The sequence below is a fragment of the Bombus impatiens genome, unplaced genomic scaffold, assembly GCF_000188095.3.
Source record: "Bombus impatiens unplaced genomic scaffold, BIMP_2.2 scf_0089, whole genome shotgun sequence".
Lineage (NCBI taxonomy): Eukaryota > Metazoa > Arthropoda > Insecta > Hymenoptera > Apidae > Bombus > Bombus impatiens.
This window is the reverse complement of record NT_176508.1, coordinates 88,923-105,837: the sequence shown is the minus strand read 5'-3', so window position 1 is coordinate 105,837 and position 16,915 is coordinate 88,923. Positions and strand designations below refer to the sequence as shown.

General features: G+C 44.3%; 1 protein-coding gene and 2 long non-coding RNA genes across 3 annotated transcripts in view; 1 reads left to right on the top strand and 2 right to left on the bottom strand.

The window, feature by feature from the left end:
* Nucleotides 1-16,915, top strand: part of LOC112214129 — a 136,345-nt gene that overhangs the window by 49,511 nt on the left and 69,919 nt on the right. The gene's annotated exons all lie outside the window — the stretch shown is intronic.
* The window catches only part of LOC100748444 (homeobox protein SIX3), a 57,409-nt gene that overhangs the window by 10,188 nt on the left and 30,306 nt on the right, over nucleotides 1-16,915 (bottom strand). The gene's annotated exons all lie outside the window — the stretch shown is intronic.
* On the bottom strand, nucleotides 10,141-10,644 carry LOC112214130. Its single transcript, XR_002948046.1, has 2 exons — nucleotides 10,441-10,644; nucleotides 10,141-10,186 (listed from the first exon to the last, which is right to left on the bottom strand). It is a non-coding gene; the product is annotated as an uncharacterized LOC112214130 (long non-coding RNA).

Genomic DNA, 16,915 nt, shown 5'->3' with positions numbered 1-16,915 from the left:
CACCCCCTCCTGCCTCTCGTCCATCTCTTACCATCGTTTCACCGCTTTTTTTCGTCTCTAGCTCATTTTTAATAGCCGCTAATAGAGACGTTAAAACGATACGGGCCCTCTTGGCCGACTCGGTTCCGATGCTCAATTCTTTCTTCGCTTACAGCCACTCTTTTTCTCTCTCTCTCTCTCTTTCATGCATTCCACCCCTTGGGTATAGTCACGTCTACGCTTGTTTGTCTCTTAAAACACCGCTTTCCACCCTCGATTATATACTGTTGGCTATTGAACAGCGTTCGTTTGAACAACGTCTGTTTCACGTAAGAAACGGGGGTAACTGTTGGACGAAACGCGTGCTTATTTAGAGTCGGTTTGTTTAATTTGTTATAGCAGCGATGCCTATTTCAAAAGAGACGAGATTGGATTTATTGGTATTTTGAGCGCAGAAGGGTAGAGCATGTTTGCCTTTGTTAAGGAGCGACGATCGATACGATCGATCATATTTAAGGTTCTCGATATTACCGTAGGCGAGAAACCCTCTAGACGATCGATAAATATTGTCAATCCAACGTTGAGAACCTTAAGTATTGACAATGATATTGACGATAATATTGGCAATAATATCGACGATAATATCGATCGTTCGAATTAATGGTTCCTTAGAGGATTCGCAATTGTAGATTAGATACAACATCGATATTCAGGATTGCGATAATGAAATGTGAGTGAGCCAAAAATTACACGTCTATTTAGCACGGTTGAGAAGACAGCTGGTAGATTTGCATGGGAATAACAAGCTCCTCGAACCTGTGGATGATTAATTTGTAGGAGATTCACCTTTGTCGATAAAAAGAATGCTCTGTCCTAAAAAATTCTCGCGAAATGTGACCCTCTTACTCTATAAATCAATGAAATTTGGATTTTTTCAACTAGCCAATAGCGGTCGTTTGGCGTTCACGACTTTCTCGTCGTACAGCGATCTCTTGTAGCTCTTTAATCGTATTATACGAGACTTATCGAACGAGATATTTAACGGAAGGTTGGAAAGCGTGGCGTTGAATTCGTCGAATGAATCATCGGCTAGTGATTTGTTTGTTCGTTCGCGTTACGCTGTTACGCGCGAAAGGAAATGAAGAACGCGTTGCTCGAGGAAGAAGCGGCGAAACGAATCGTGGCATCCGCGCTTTCGCGAAAATTTCATCCTCGACGCGTTCTTTTACCACTACCGAGTTTCTCTGAAGTAGAGGATATATCTGGTGGCACGAAACGAAGGAATGAAACGATGGAACGAACGCGAGAGGCTCGTTCACAGGTAGCCCATGATTTGCAGTATTTTAATCCGGGCCGAGATCGGGCAAGCGTCGTCTTCGTCGTCGTTCGCCACAATATGGCGTCTAAAAGCGAACACGGTCGCGTTTAGAGTGGCCCCGTTTGCGGCTCGACGATCGTTTTCGTCTTCCTGTTACCCTCCACTCCCGAGAAACCGGGCAAATGTTTGTCCGCGGACAAAGAGAGTATCCACTGACGCGAGCGTTTCTAAAATCGAGACCCGTTCGAAGGGTCATTAAGGATCACGCAGCGAAATAGCGCGTGAAAGTTGCGAAAAATGCGAGTGAACTGACTCGAATATCGTGTTATCGAGTTATAAACATCGTAAAAGATAAGCTAGCAAAGATTAGATATTATTAAATATTATTCGCAAATATTCCACAAAAAAAAGAAAGAAAGTATAAATTAAAGAAGAAGGAGATGCCCTATATACATTGATATATATAACGCATATATGAACATATATAACACAGGAAGAAATAGTTTATAGTATTTTAGATAATATTCGGATAAGTATGATTTGCAATGGTATTCCCAACGATCGACCTAACAAAGACATCGTTCGATATTCGATAACATTCGCTAACGGAAGTATCGAGTAATAGTAAATAAGATTTTATTGGAAATATTCGACGAAAAATACAAAAATAAAAATTCGATAAGTTGGACGATAAAGTCTGTGACACGTAACAGCCTAACTATAACGCATTAGCAAATTACCGCGAAAAAGAATTCTCAAGGATTTCGTCTGAACGACACTGTTTCCCGCTTTGGAACATCCTCGTCATCTCCGAAGAACGACAAATAATTTTTTACAGAGGCATAGACATTTCGAGTGTTTGCGGAGGTCCCCCAGAGTTAGGCATCTACTAACCTGACCGCTTCGTGGGAAAATCCTTGGAAATTAAATCCTTGCCTTGGCCTTCTTTGAGGAGGATGCTTCGTCGAGACTAATCTCGTTGTTTTAGGCTTTTCCGAGCGGCTCCCGGGACAAAAATTATTCTCGGTTGGTTAGACATCGCGAGTAGTCCGACGAACATGGAACGCGATTTGGAAAAATGCTTGTCCGTCCGTCAAGTCGTAGAAACAATATTTGCACTCGACCGAGATAAACGAGCAAGAGGGATAATTTTTCTGCCGGAAAACGCACCGCGTCTCTTGTTATTGCGAGTTTCGAACGGCGACCGTGTACCTCGCTGGAAAACAATTTACCAATCGGTTTAATGATCCGAGAGGGCAATTAACCAGTTTCGATCATCCTTCGAGGAACTACACGGTGATGAACAAAAGTAGCAAAGTTGCGAGGGTCGGCTTTTTCTGCTAAAAATACACGATTCTTCCGTCGATTTTTCATTTCGAAGATTTTCCATTTGAAAGACTAAATGCATTATAAGCGAAACTATTCGTTGCAGTTACGACACCGATCTCACTTCTTAGAATAATCCTGATAAATTTTTATTTCGTATAATTGAAAATTTCTCATGTTCCCATGCATAGTTCCAGAATCACCGTTCGTTCTTTTTTACATTCTACACCGATTGCAAAATGATCGTACGATCGATTCTTCCGTGAGAATTAATTTTCCAGCGATCGAAATCTGAAATTTTTTAAAGCTCTGAAAAATTGTATATATTTTATAATCCGTTTCACAGATCTTATATATTGCAACGGATACGTACATTTACGCTCGACAGTGATATTCCCGAAAGAAATCGGGCGAAGAATATAAAGTTTTGCCGATTTACGCAGGATTCTAGAGGGAAACTTGGAAACGTACCTATGCTTTTGTTCATCGCCATAGATCGTTATCGAATATTTCCCTTGTTCGCTTCTACGCGATGTTAAGCGTGTTCCTCTTCGTGTATCTTTTCCGGGGTTATTTTCTGCTCGATGAACCGGCCAAGTAGAACGCAAGAAAGCCTATTTGCCGCTAATCGCCGCTATATTAGTCGGCCGTCTCTCGTAAACGGTATCTTTTTTCCATGACATTTGCACGAGCACGTTTAGAGACACGATCTCGATGAGAATTCCGGCGTCTCATTTAATTTAATGACCCGTTTTCGAGAAGCTGGTCGACGCATACATCGGAAATCACTCGGTAAATAATTAATGTGTAATCAGACTCCGTTTGTGTGCGCGAGTGAAAGGGTCGACGACGAATGCCATCGACTCACTCGAGGCAGTAGCAAGGGCGCCATCGAGGCAACGCGAGAACGGAAGGGTGTTTGTCAGCAAACACCATCGAGGACCTCTTAACGCATTCTAAACCTATGCGTGGGGCTCTTTTCGTCGGACAAACTGACGTGGAAGATAGGTATCAGAGAAGAAAGCAGGAGAGCTCGTGCTCGTCTTTTAATTTCTGTTCTGCATTCTCGAGAAATCCGACGGACAATATTTGCTCGACGAATTCTGTCTAGAAAACCGACTGGCGAAAACAAACTTCAGTCGTTTGTATATCGCTCGAGTTGAGACGATTAGAGTGGTTATACGCGAATTTATCAATTTATTCGCTTGGTGACTAGCGGTGGAAATTGGATCGCTGTCCCGTCGCCAAAGGAAAAGTACGTTAAACGATAGAAGAATTTGGATGTAAATTATATACGTAGCTATAAAACTTGTAACGAACAGATCGAAATGTATGGAATATAGCGAAATATATCGTGGAAGAAACGAAACGAACTATCGTTCGTATATTTTACATAGGGTCACGCGTATCTCCAAAATCGTATCGTTGTAAATTACAAATTGTCCATTCTGATGATTCTGACAGTTCTGGTGTCACTTAATAGACCGTTATCGCTTTACGTACGGTACAATACCACGATATTACACGATTCTCTTGCAATATAGTTCTTGTTATTCGCTACAATGTATCGCGAAATCAGATCATAGGATAACGAAGAAACTAAACGCGATTAAAATCACTGTGACCTCTATATACGAACTCTGTGGCAATTATAGTGGCGGCAATTTTCCAAACGTTTCGAAAACTTCGTAAGCTTGCGTGGAATTTTTGAAACAGTGGAGAAGCTTCGTTGAATAAAGGACGGTAGGAGTTTCTCAGGCGAAACGAGTGCACCACAATCGACGTCTCTCAATTATCGCATGACGAGAAAGAGGAGGAACTTCAATGGCATCCGATTGAGGCACGCGCCGTCGCTTAGAGGCTCTCCGAGGTTCGAGAGCCCTCGAATTGATTCGAGTCCCGTGGCACACTTCGGGGCAAATTAAGTTTCGCTTCTGAAATATGCTCTTCTCCCTCTTTCCCTTTCTTTCGCCTACCGCCTCACAGACCGCCGTGTCTTTCCATCGCCATTCATCTTTACCTGTCTTTTATCTGCGGAGATCGGTTCAGCGAATCGTGTTCCGTACCGTTGCGAATCGCATCGAGGCCGATTGTTTTCTTAACAAAACGTCCACCATGAGTAGGAACGACGGGAGATCGCGACACTAAAACGTTCCTCTATCGTTCCTTCTGTCCTACCTCCACCCTTCCAAATCATCCTGCTTCGATCGTTTCCCTCACGACAAAGTGTGTCTCGTTGGGCTTCTAAAAGCGAGCAAAAATTTCGACAATACTCGCAGTGTATCGAATTCCCGAAAAAAAAACTCTTGTCTCGCGCGATGAATGGAAAGGGGACGGGGTGGGTTTAATTCCTATTACACCGCGGACAAGGAACCCGAACGTAACTTAAGGAGGTCCGGTCGGAGCGTTAGTGAAGCGAGAAGCGGGCGAGTTGGTCGACCAGCGTGCAAAAAGAGGAAATAGCCCCCGGTAACCTCTCGTTTGCACCGGCGCACGCTCAATTAACCATTTCCAGAGAAAAAATTCGCTGGCCAAATTCTACGCGACAGCCCGTGAAGTCCGCGGCTCGTGTTCACCGCGAGGCAACCGGGCTGGACGACGCGGAACACGTAGGTAGAAGGAATCGAGAAGGAGAAGCAGAACGAAGCAGGGAGCACAGCTATATCGATGCGTAAAAAATGGAGAAAATAACAAAAAGGGAAAGGACAGAGGGTAAGACGAAGGGAGGAAAGAAGACGAAGAAAGCAAGGGGAGGACCATTGAGGCAACCCTGTATCGTTTTTCAAAGAGGTATACCCTCTCCCGTTTGTCTCTTTCTTTTCGTTTCGACCTTGTTCTCGACTTTTCTACCCTTCTGTCTCTCTCTCTCTTCTCTTCCGTTGTCTTTTTGCCTCTTCTTATATACACGAAGATCGTACCGTACCGTTGGGTGTAAGATTTCACGTATACGCGCGGGATGGATCAGATTGGCCTGGCCTTAAGCCGTCGCAAATTACCCCGTAAGCCTTTTAGTCGCCCTGTGTGTTTTGCTGGCTGCACCCTAAACCTCCCCCGTCCACCACCTTTCCTATCCTACTCGTCGTCCACCTCTGGCCCCGCCATCCCTTCGCTCTCGACGGTCTTGCGTTATTATTTTGTTGGCCGGTAATATCCTGGAAACCCCCGTGGGGTTTCGCCAGGCCACTCTAAAGAGAATTTAACCGGAGCTCGCGGTCTAGGGGTTGCACGTTACAGAAATAGTTGTGAACTCGGCGAATTATCAATCGGCTACGGGTTTGCCCTTTTATCCCGCCAGTACGGAATAACACGGACAACTTTAAATTAGGTGCGCACGTTCTAACGTCTAACGTTTAATCGTCGGAACAATTAATTCTGGTACAGAAAGTAAGGATTCCATCGTTTTCCTTTACAGCTTGCCTGCGATAAAGATACTTGTATATTACGTTGGCCGTTGTAACAAGTATTTTGTATATTAGAAGACGCGCTTTAACGCGGAAAGTATCGATTTGATATTGAAGCGTGAAAGCTGTACGAGAAAAATCAGAATGGAAAGTATATGGAAGAAGATATAGTGCGAGATAAGAAATACTTTTCGAAATATCATTAAAGAGTCGTAGATCTAAAATTTCTGTGGAAAATTACGAACGATATCCTGGTGATTCTGGAGCTAAGTTCGATGGGTATAAGCGTTTGGAGCTTAATCGCAGGGAGAAAGAAATTTTGTACGGTTTTATGTTTCTCTGTGAGATCGATCGACTCGTTTTCCAAAAAATTGTGAATGTTAGTACTAAAAACAATGTTAAACAAAATTAATACTCGACTTTTCAGCCAGCAAATGATTGTACTCAATAAAGTTTATCTTTTGTGTAGATCATATTATACTGGTTTTTGTAATAGCTACTCTGAATATTAGAACAATTAGGAAAACATGTAATGAACATGTTCTTCGTGACTTCCCATTCAGACTGCGTGTATCATTGATGAGACGATATGATATGATACACGCTACAGTATTTATTCCGTGTACTCTATAAAAACGCGTGTTCTATGGTAATTACGTTTATTTATAGTCCAATGTTGCTGACATTTCCGATTTGTCAATTGTCATTCTTGATTTATTTTACATTTTCGAGTCGCTTATTAATAAGTCTCGTCTACATTTGGGAACGTTTTATAATAACGGTACCTGCTACGATCTGAATACTAAATTTTGGTCCAAACGTACCAACACAAGCATCGTTACACCATAATGTTGTCTTGCGATTTCTAGTGCATCCTCACCCTCCAACATCCCACTGATTTCCAACAATTGAACCACGAATAATAAGAAAATAATAAATTTCCATAGAGTTAATTATCGTAGAAAACAACAGCCATGTCTCCGTTGCGAAGGTAAAAGTTTCAATTTGCGAATAAACCTTAGTCTAAGGAATATCTTGAAAACACTGATGGGATACGAAACGCGATATATCGTCGCAGCTAAATCTGCCTTCTTTATCCGGTTGATGGTGCCAGCATCAAAAGACTAAGGCCCGAGGCCCTCGGGGCGCGGGAGTAAAAATTTAACGCAATTCCAAGTGATTACCGCGGCTCTGTGATACACCCCTTATGTATCCACCCCTTGATTGGCCTACATTGTCGATGCTTAACTGTTTCATGCACCAGTGACCGACTAGGGGGATATCATTGCGCGCGATAGGGGTAACGTTTTCATAGCCCCGGGGGCGGGGTTGTCGTCATTGTCAAGATTCAAATGTAAAAATCGTCGCGGGAGGTCGACGATATTCCGTAATCCCATGACTGGAATGATTACAACGTTGAAACGGCTTTTTGGTCGTATCATTTGTTCCCATTATAGCCGAAAATAATTCACGAATCGCGTGACGAAAAAGTTAACCCTTATCGCCTGGCTGATGCCACACTTTTCTCTAATTCTTATTTTCTTTTCTACGTACATGCGCACGTACCATACGTTTGGCAACACCTATCGCCGTGTCTAATACGCGTCGCCCGACGTATAATTTCTTTATCTTCCAGTTAGATCGCTAATACCAGTATCTAATAATGGCTGATCCATCAAATATTTAGAGTCTAAAGTCCCTGAAACGTCAAACCTTTCATTCCGTTTCATAGTTGAACGTGAATAAAGAGATGGCTATCTTCGGACGACGAAGATCGATTTTATATTTTGCCGTAGTTTTTCCTATAAAGATAGATTGATGTGTAATTAAAAAAAAAAAAGAACAAAAAAAAAGAAAGAGTAGGGGAGAGAGATCGTACAGAGGGTGATATGGAATACACATGGTATTTCTTATGAAAAGTATTCTCCGGAAGGATCATCAGGCTTGATGCCTTCGCAGATAGGAAATAACTCTTCGTGGCTCGTTCGAGCGACAAAGAATTTATACCATAGGTTACTCGATACCTTCCCGTAGCATAATACGCACACCATACGTGCGTGCAACGCGCTTGCGACCCAGGTACGTACGCGTTAAACGTACGCGTCTCGTACAGAACGCCGGAGATACCATCTCGTTTAAGGATCAGGATCAGGAGTACAGTGTTGCATTACATCACCGGTCATGGTTATCCCTTAATACACCGGGTGTTCTCTTAACGAGACCGTAAACGAGAGTCGTGTTACGAAGGGATCTTTAACGATAGAAAAAAGAAAAAAAGAAAAGAAGGAAGAGAGTCCGTACGAAGAAATATCGGAGAAATATTTCAAGACATGTTCGAAGAAACGTTCGAAGAAACGTGCAAGGAATATTTAAATATAGCGTCGTTTATCATAATACCGATGGAGCCCGGCTGTTTTACCCGGGACAGGATATCACAGCGACGTAACGTTTCATACAATTACATAATTAAAATACCGGCCGTGGAAGCGGCGATCGCCGAGCAAATTACAAACCGCGTGTCATCGTTTGACATCTAATCGAGCGCGTTTACGAGCTGTTATTACCGATTATTTCTGCTAAATACCAACGCCATATGAATTGCCAGCCTCGCGAGCCACCTCTCAGAAGACACGGGCTCTGACATTCGCGTGTCGCGTTCAATTGCAGCAACGTGTTCATTTCGATCAACGGGGAAACGCACGGCGTTGGACATTCACGGACGCGAATCGACCAGGCTAAATCGTTCGTGCGACCGACAAAGATGCAGAACATCGTATCGTATCGTGTATAAATGCCTGTGTCGCAAGATTTACTACGTCTGATTAAGCAATTAAGCCGTACGGAGGCGCTTGGTGGAGTTTTTGCCGCGTGGCCAGCCAGCAATTCTCGTTATAAATTCAACCGTCTTCGATATGGAAGCTTGCCAGGTACGACGCTGCCTCTTCCTCGGCTACTCCGTTTCTCCCTCTTTCGTTGTTCGCTATCGTCTTGCTCAGCTGCGGCCTTACGACGATACAAGACGAATGGAAAAAGGGGAGGGAATACGTCGGAAATCTCGTCACGGTATAGCCCGCTGTTAATTGTCGCTATAATCTACGCGGCAAGACCGAAATTCCAAGTTGCTAGAAGCTAACGATCGCGGGGCCGCAGAGAGGAACAGAGGGGTCGTTAATTATCTTAGCTAATAACGCGAAGGTTCGCGCGGGACGATCCCGACTTTCCATCGTCCAAGCTATTCACCAGTGATCGAGGAAGAGTATATTAATGGAATGGATGGAGGCAATCTTTTCGAGAAAACGGCGAACATATTAATTTTAACCGTATGATTGCGGCTCTGTATCGGTTTTGCACAAGCGGCCCGAGTTAATCAAGAATTGATTTATGTAACCGTGCGTGCAGCATAGGCTACCACTGAACGATGAATTACGGGAACGAAGCAGAAGCTGGAATTCACCGGCAATTATTTAGCAGTGATTAGACGCGATTTCGAATTAACAACGTCGAGAGCGGCGAGCGGCCAACAGTCGAGTCACGTCGAGAAAGAATCCGTTTAGCTAATTTCTGTCGGCAGACTCCGAGAAGAGCAGGCCCCCCCACGGCGTTCACTGTTGATTCATTTTATTAATTTTTCTCATTCCCCACGATAATTCGATCCGGAGACGAAAGCAGAGGCGTCCTCGACGACTGCTGAATTAAAGACATTACGACGAGTCACCCCCGAAATCGGTCCGTTCGAGCAAACTCCTTCTGTTCTTTGCTGCTGCTGAAAGGGAAGAAAGAGAATAAGCGAGGAAATTACCAGGCCCGTGAAAATTCAGCGACGTCGCCCGTCGGATTTATTACCGACCTTCCACGTCATTATCATTTCCAAATTACGTTCGTTTCACGGCTTCGTTTCTAGACACCGAAGAAATTCTTCTTGATTAACATGCTACTCTATCGAGCGTAGATACACGTAGCGATTCGCCAAAGTATCCCGACTTTTAATTCGGTATTGCTAAAAATACAAATTTCTACGAACGTATTACGCTCGTTGGTACGAAGGTTCGAGATTCCTCGCAGACTTCAACGTCCATCGGTGTGAATCTCTTTCTCTGTTTCTTTTTTCTTTTTTTTTTTATCTTTCTTCTGCCTTGTCGTCGATGAGGAATAGAACGGTAGTCTATGGGGAATAAACGTAGCCGAGCAGAAAAATTAAACGCATTCAGTGTCCCATAGGGTGGACCAAAGAAGGGGGAGAGAGTGCGAATCAATTTCTGACGTGTCGGCCGTGTCCGTGTAAACCAATTTCAGGCAATTTCGCGTCAAGAATAGCCTCTTCAACAATGAATTGACCCCACGCGAGGACCTTTCCAATTTTAACCGATCTCGAGAATACTTCTTCGGCAACGGGCAGGCGTTCGTGTTCCAACTCACCGCTAGCTTCCCCTTCGGCGACGACGATCATGAGATCGAGATGAATCAGACGTCGCCGAGAAAGCTTCTCCTCTCCTTGACCGAAAAATCTTTCCTTTCGATTTCGTTTTTCAGCGAAGCACGAGTCCAGCGAAAATGTCATTTATAAGACAGAGTTAATCTGACATGTTTGATACCGAGTCTGTAAATATTATTTCGTTTAACGTATACTTGGTGAAAGAGATGAGGTGATCGTCGGTGAAGGTGACCACGAGAAATACTCTTGATTTTCAACAATAACGCTCTTAACGATTAAATTAATTAAACTCTTAACGATTAACAACAAATAACGATCAACCACGATTAACAAGTAACAACGGTTAACGATTAACAACGATTAGTAACAAATAACGATTAACACTGAACTATCAAGAGTGAATAACCCGTTTCTCTGATTGCGTTGGCTTCGCGTAACCTTTCGCGCATCGCAGCTCGAGGTATAATGAACCTTTTGCTTCCAAACCAAACAGATTCTTTTCGTTGTTGCCCCTCGATATCCCCAGTACGCGCGCGTTTATTAGAAGTCCGCGACGATTGCCGCGTATGCATTCTTCCGAATGTTCGGCTAAAGAACCGTAGGCATATCGATGATACGTTAGGCCTGTCTGCCTTAAGCTTCGAAGGTATAGCGCTTTGTGTCGCGAAGCCGTTGGAAATTTCCGTGGTCGAGTGCCGCCACAGAGATATAGCGACGTTATAAATTGACGCGCATTAATCGATAAAATCGATCGATGCACGTCCTAAAATTTCAGACAGGAAAAATCGTTTGTCGATCGATGCAATAAGTATTGGAAAATAATAATAAAGTATTAGAATAATAATAATAATAATAAAAGTATAAGGAGAATAATAATACGTTCGATATATACACCAACTGTAAGATAAAAGACACAGCAGTCTTCGTCGTTTCGAAAGGAACAAAATCCCAGTGTCGTCTCCCAAGGGAACCGCTCGCGTACCGCTTTATCGCGAGTGTATTTTCAGAGAGCCGCGTAGCCGCGTGTCCTGAGTGAAATTAGCAAATCCCTGCTCCCTCGAGGCAGCAGGATACGCGTCGTCCATGGTTTGCTCGTTGTGTTACAACACGCACCGCTTCGTATTCCTGGCCCCTTTTCAATGTTCCGGTTTCTTCGACTGTCAAATTTAATAAGCTCGCTATCCCGATTTTCCTCGGACCGGAATATACTCCAAAAAGCAAAAGCCACCTTCGAAATATCGAAGCATCCTCTCGCGAATATAATTTAGAAGAACGTTTACATTATCGTTCGATATTTTCGTCGTAAGCTCGATAGAAGAGTAACGATGAACTTTTTCCGTTTGCGAGATACGTTATCGTATTGATGCGATAAACAGTAATCCACGCCGTATAATTTGCTTAGACGTCGTGGCGGAATTTAGTACGCTCCTTGCAAAGGAGTCAGTTCCGCGTTTCAGGGAAACTCGATTATCGAGGCCGCGTAAATTGCCGATAGCTTTCTGTCTTTCTCGTCCTTTCTTTCTCCTTCGATCTCGGTACCATGATTCCATTTTATTTCTTTGCCACCTCAAGCTCCCTCTAGTTTCCAGCGACGAATAGTCAAGGCAATACCCTGTTCGTGCAAATTTTGTTAACGTCCTACGTGAGTAGTACGCGGCTTTCCGTAGAAGTAGCCTTGCACGATGGTAGCTAAAAGGTGGCTGGAAGGCGCCTGGAAATATAAACATGGAAATATAAAATACCGTTTGCCGTGAGAATGGAACAAACGTATCGGACCAACGATCGAAACATTAGTGTTTAATATTAACGATTTGCGCACCGCTGCCGGATAATTACATTTCGCGCGATGACCGAGCCCTTGTTAAGACATTGGCTACCGGTTGACAACGTTGCATGTTGATACGACGTCATTAACACCAGCCACGTCGTTTCGTATATATGTCGGCTGCATATTGCACCGGGCAAACATTAAGGTCGCGTCCACCAGCTTATACTTTTATCGTTCGAACACGCTCGCAGACTAAAGAACCGTACAACGAACTCTTGAACGTAGCTGCATACACCTTCTGCTTAAGGAAACCATCGGAACGAGGTGTTACGCGTTCGACTTATGGTACTCGCGTACGAGTTGTACGCGCAAGAAGCTTAATGACGATCGGAGAGGGTAGAGCTTGACAAAACGATACAACAGCCGGTTACCCAAAAGAATTTCGTCGAATTATCTGGCCGCTCGATCGGTCCCGGCCTGTTTCCTGGAAACACGGTAGCTGGATTACATGCAGATTTCTACCAGCTCAGCTGGATCGTTACAGTTTTTGCCCGGGTTACACACTTTCGTCGACTGTTCACGAAGCAGCGGGCCTGCTTTTAAACCGTTTTAGAGCCGGCTCGCGCACACGCGCGTGCGAAACGCTGCTCGTAGATCGTATCTCGGTCGGGTGTTTACGCGAGAAAGGTGGCTGGACAACGGAACAAAAGATCCAAGAAAGTATACGCGGGGCCAGGCCGCGAGCTAAGAACTAATTAACCCGTTATCTCTACCGTCCGGTCACGATTAATTTCGCGTCTCGAGGGATCGTCGATGGTTCTTCGTACGTGTTTCGTATGTACGAAGAGTTATATACACGGCATTAATCAAAGTTGGAGGCCCCGGTGGATGCTTCCGGGACGAAAACTCAACCGTCTGTTTCGTGTGAGAGACTCCTTTTTAATCCTGGTTCCATCAGTTACGTCAGAGGCTGTCGTTGATTCTTTCCGCGGCTTGCAACTTGTAATTAACTCCGGGTATAAAGCGGTATCAATCGTGGGCTCGATCACGCGAATTCTCCTGAAACGCGTTTCCACCGGGTAGCTCTCGGTGCGGGACAGGTTGATTTTTCGAGATTTTGCAATGTAGCCGACGGGCGCCGACCGGTTTCTCGATTACGCTGAAAGTGGCGCGTTTTTTTCTTTTTCTTTTCCGATTGTACGGCCGAATCGATCGCTCATTGGACATCGTTGATAGCGAGAAGTAGCGAGATAGCTAAGTGACTCGCGCGATTTTAATACGATCCTTTGAAGCTTGATGGTGATTCCACGGTTTAACTAATAAGTCAGGGTTCTCGTCGGTTCTTTTAACGATCGCTAAATATTTATCGCTGTTGCATCCTCGCGCTTAGTCCGGGTATGTACGAGAATGTGTTTGATATTTCTTCAAAATGGTACAACTTTCTCGTCGTGCAAACTTTCGATTATACATTTATATATTGCATACATCGAACTATACGTCGTTAACTTAAAAAAAAAAAAAAAATTGCTATTCCAAAAAACGTTAAACTAACTCTGGCTAGTCGCGAAATATCGTGAAATTATCTCGTTCTTTTCAAAGGATAACAAACATATCCGAAGAATATTGCGATACCGTGGTAGACTCGTCGATTTTTGACTAGTTCGCCTGGACAAGGATCGATAACGAGGCTGTAGCAACGACGTTTCTGATAACAAGATATCCATGTAGTCGCTGGAGACTCTGCCTCGTCCGAATTTTTCCTAGCGTCCGTTTTTACAATCTCCCGCCACTTCTCTTCTCGAGAGGACAACTCGCTGGTTTTTGCGTTTCACTCGGTTAATTTACAGTCCTGCCATAAATCCTTCTGTAACGCGGATCGCAAACGGCTACCGTATCTAAAAACATGGCTGTAATTATCGCTACTTTGTCCGCCGGTAATTACACCGTGCTATTACTCGAAAAATGCCTGGAGTGTTGGACGGTGTGCGCGCGTTCCACGCAGACAGGAAGTACATAGAGGCGAGCGGAGGAAATCGTGCTTTAAACGATACCCACGCGCGTTCGTACGCGAGTGTTCGCTCGCTCGTTTGTTCGTGGCCCGCTCGTTTGATCGTGCAATTATTACGCAACTCGTCGCTACTATATCACCCAACGTTTCGCATATAGGACAGATTTTTCCATCGACCAGTCTAGCGCAGGCTATGGTGTCGGTATATTTCGATATGTACATGCACGTGTACGATATATACGGATTCGTACATACGCTTTTCCATTTCCGCTGTAATTAGAACAACCAGCTAGCCAGAGGTGAACCACGAGCTCGTATCTTGGCCGTCTAGTGGCGTTCGCTACGAAATTAGCAGCAGGCTTTTGCGTAACGCGAGAACGAAATTACTCGCCGGTCCCATTGTGCGCGCAAATGTATGCCTGTTTTTGTTTTCTGTCCTCTTTTTCTTTCTTCTTTTTTTCTTTTTTCGCTCTCCTAGTTGCAGTTGCTCGGGATTTTTCCCCTCGCGAATACCTGCAACCAGAAACGAACGAACGAGCGGACGTCTCGCGAAACTAGGCGTCTCGTTCGTAATATATAAGCCACGCAGGCCTAGTGCCATGGCGTTGCGTATAGAAATTTCGATTCGACAAAACGATAAAACCGGTTTAGAACGATCCCGGTGGATTAATATCGCTTTTTAGTAGACGTCGAACGCCAGCACGCAGATATACACGGCGCAATGTCTCGGTTGCTTCGGTCTTCGATCGGCCGATCGTATTACGAGAACGTACGGTGGAAAAAGCGCGAATACTGTTGCCGCGAGTTCTAGTGATTAAAAACCGGTGTTTGCCCCGTAGCGTCGAGGTGTGCTGTCGTTGGTAGAGAGTCGCGTTGTAGGCTAAAGGAGAGGAGAAGACAGGTATATAACGCGAGTTACGAAGCGTTCACGCATTCGTCGTATTCGGAGCAACAGGAGCTTATCGCGGCGTGGAATCTTTTCCTCGGTCGAAAACCTCGCTTTTCTCCGTAAATTAGGGGCCCGTGGCTATTTTCGATGGCGGATGTGACGTTGCAGCCTTCGGAAGTGGCCCTTTTTGTTAGGAGCCGCGGACCATTCGCTCGCCTGGCCGGCGTTAATAGCGGTTTGCTGCCCTTTCTGCTCGTTTGCCGTTAACCATCGCGCTTTTTAGCGGCCCTCCGTCTATATTGTTTTCGGATCTCGTTCGCCCGATAAAAAATATTCACTTTGCCCTGTAGAGAACTTCGTAACGGATAAAGAACTACCACCGGTTACTTTATATTACGTGTAACGAGTATTTTTCTATTCACGCGTTGCTTCTATCAACTTTTATCCGTTTGTTCGAGCATCTAATAACCGAGTAATTAGTAAGATATCCAAAGCCAATTGTACAAAGTCTCGACCATATAATCAAACACACGTGGAAATAGTATTTTATCGTAGTTGATTCAAGTAGCGTATAACGAGCGGCGATGAGATTCTGTTTGGTGAGTATTTAACATCGTAAATTTTCCGTCATCCGTGTTATTTTGATTCTATCAGATATTCTATCAGATTTTTTTAATTTTTTTTTTAAATCTACAGTGAGATCCGTTATAACGAGATAAAGTGCACGCGTACCGAGCCGAAAACAGAGCCTCGAACGAAAAATGTTTATTCTATATTTTCGACTTCTTTTTTCGCGTAGAATCGCCACCTTTCAGCTCGTACCACCAGTTACCAATCACCCTGTATAATATGATAACGTAACAACAATTTTGTTTTCTTATCGACTTTGCTTTTTTATCGATCTCGTTAAAACTTAATGGAAAACTTAGTAGATGCACCAAATATCTATGTTTCGTCTAAAAACGAATGCCAATGTGTGTCTCGGAACAACGTGTAAAATAAATAAATAAATGAACTAATTTCGCGAGTTTGCAAGTATCTAAAAATACGTAGCGTGTATTTCGATGAATGGATAACGGCGATTATAGCCGCGCTGTTGGAACGAGCGCCTGTAGCGTTGCAAGAGTTCCTTTCAAACTAGATAATCGTAAAACGCAACCCATTAAACCACCACTTTGCTTACTATCGATGATAAAAAGGTTAGCAAACGATAACGATCCCCGGATAATTCGGTGCACGGGCAAGAAACGCCTCCGTTAGGAAGGTTATAACGATCGTGTAACGAAACGCGAGACGAGGAGGCGTCCATTTCGGTCTCTTCTTCCACTCCTTTTCAACCTCGAAGCTACATCTCGAAGGCAACCGAATGAGACGGCGGTTTCTTTCCGCGATCCACGTAGCTGTAACAGGCGTGCAGTCGTTCGCGTAAATGACGACGTTGGTAACGGGGATTATCGAGGTCTCGTTAAACGTCAAGCGTAAATCTCCACTGAACTGAAGCTCGCGTCGTCTAATTGTTTTACAAAAACAACCGGGAGAAATTTCAAGCACGGAATCTGTCACGTTGTCTCGCAACGATGGAATCTCGATAGGCTCGATTTGGCGTGTCTGACTCGCGGCTTCCTTTCTCCTCTTCTTTCTTTTATCATCTTCCTCTTCTTCTTGTTCGATCGGTCGTTTGATCGGCCGGCGAATTTCACCGTGGCTGAAACGCGACTCGCAATTTCGCGGGATGAGAAGCAGGAAATGCCCGCGGAGAGCCACCTGTCGTTCCCGGCTAGTTACGTCGCGCGG